This window comes from Chanos chanos, chromosome 4 (assembly GCF_902362185.1).
Source record: "Chanos chanos chromosome 4, fChaCha1.1, whole genome shotgun sequence".
NCBI lineage: Eukaryota > Metazoa > Chordata > Actinopteri > Gonorynchiformes > Chanidae > Chanos > Chanos chanos.
Genome location: NC_044498.1, coordinates 11,272,565 through 11,275,064, shown reverse-complemented (window position 1 = coordinate 11,275,064; position 2,500 = coordinate 11,272,565).

Genomic DNA, 2,500 nt, shown 5'->3' with positions numbered 1-2,500 from the left:
CAAATCCATATCATACCGAACAGATCCTCTTCTGATGATGATAATAAATTCAGTGATAAATTATAGATCAGATGTCTCTTATTTTTAGGATTCAGCAAATCCTTCCCTGAATTAAGGCCGCTTGATTTTTCTGCAACCTAAGTCAGATTCACGACTTTTTTTGTTCTGATGATTCAACTTGGAGGGACTTGCATAATTTTTTGAGAGTGTTCCCCAAAGTCCTTTAGACTCCAGAAGTTTTCCTGCTTTTGCTTAGATCAAACAGCACTGATTAAAACTTTGAACCATATGTGTGTGTGAAAGACGCTTTGAAGTAAGCTATACACTTGTGTTTCTGTGTGTGTGTGTGTGTGTGTACCTGTGCAATTGTGCAGGTCCTGTGTGAGAGTGTACCCCGTCTTGCAGAAACAGCTGTAAGCTCCAGGCAGGTTGGTACAGTTGTGGTCACACTGCCCGTTATTCAGTGCGCATTCATCGACATCTGAAACCATGGAAACACAAGATACCACATGTGAATCTCTGGGAGTTTGATCATTTATGAGTTTTGCTGAAATTCAAATTGAATTTTCAAGGTAAAACTTTTGAATGAAAGTAAAAATTCAGTCACGATTCTGACCGTAGCAGGTGTGTCCATCTCCACTGTAGCCTTGGTGACACTGACAGAAATACGAGCCCATAATGTTCCCACAATGTGCATTCGTGTCACAGTCATGAGTCCCAGACACACACTCATTCATATCTACTCAGAGACAAGTAATCACAGGTTGAGTTTTACTTATATATGTTGAGATGCACTGGTGTGTGTGCATATACCTTTTATTTGTGCCAGTGTTGTGCGTTTCTTACCTTCACAGTGTGTGCCGTTGCCACGGTAACCTTGCTGACACACACATTTGTAACTCCCAACAGTATTTTCACACTCGCCCTGACCCAAACACACATCTGGGCTCTCAACACACTCATCCACATCTACAACACAGAGTAAGAAAGTGTAAGAAACAGGAACTTTATGGATAAGAAAGGTGAGTCTTTGGAAAAATGTGTACTTGAGTGCTAAACTTCCTAGCAGTACATTTCAACGGAAAACTGAATGCACATGAAGCAATGGTCTATAACCTGAACCCAGGCAACCTGAACATTATACCTTGGGCATAGGGGTGAATGATACAGTCTCAGGTGGGAGTCCAACTTCAATGTTAAGCCTGTGAGGGCTTTAATATGAAGGACTTTTTCAAATGAAATATCCACTGATATTACTACTATACCTTCACATGTGTGTAAGTCCAGACACTGAGGACCTGAGAGAGAGAAATAGAAGGAACGAGACAGAGATCAAGCATAGGGGCAGAAGGTTAAAGCTCCAGCTCCGGAGCAGCACAAGAGCTCAAAAGCCAGCGCAATGAGAACAAACAGACAAACACACAGATTCAAACACAGATGCACAGCCAGATACAGCAGCACCGAAAAGCTTAGCAGAAAACCAGTCTTTTTGTTGCAGTAGAGCACTGAATAAAACTCATTCAGATTATGTTAGACAGAGACTTACAAAGCGTGTGGGCATGTCTCCTTAAGGAGGTAATATGATTTCATGAGGGATGCATGAGAGAGAAATAAGAAATAATTTCTAATGATAGGCCTACTAAAGTTTTATAAATATTTTGCTTGCTTTAATGTGGTCATTATAAACTTAAACTACAGGTGACATGATTAGCTAAGCTGTGTAATTACACTGGTCTTCTGGAAATATTCCATAACATTGCATGCGACTGACTGTCGAAAGCAACAAAAACCTTCATCCATTTGCTCTTTGTGACTGAGAACACTGTTTAATTTAATTTAAACAATTAGTTGTTTTCACACAGGCTAGCTTTGTTTGTTATCCAAAATAGATCAAAAACAAACAAAATGTTAAAATGACTTTTTTTCCTAATCAAAGTGTAATTAAATCAGTGTTTAGTGGAGGAAAGTGGATGTTTAGCCTTGTAGGCAAGTCTTTATGCTCTGATCAGAGCTGTATCCAGACTACAACCTCGTATTCTTATGACCTTACTGCAGCTGTCAATTTTGCTGAAATAATTGGTGTTTCCATTTGAGGCATGGGTATCTTAACTTTCTGAAGGGAGGTCCACCAACTGAGATGCTAGAAATTGTCTGGTGTAGTTACAGAATGAAGGTGAGAATAACGCACACACACACACAGTCCAACACACACGCTAACCTATACAGGCTGCCATCTCCTCTCTGAAGCCATTCTGACACACACACTTGTAGCTGCCTTCTGTATTCACACATGCGTTCCCCAACTCCTTTCGACAGCTCTCCTCATACGTGCACTCGTCGATATCTGAAACACAGGTACAGTTCCAGCCTGATTGCATACAGAGAAATGTTGGACACAGGCCAAAATTGCATGTGCTGCATATCTGAAACACAAAGACATAAACTAACATGCTCTGTCACATGCACAGGAACTTACCTACGCAGCTATGTCCATCAAGCC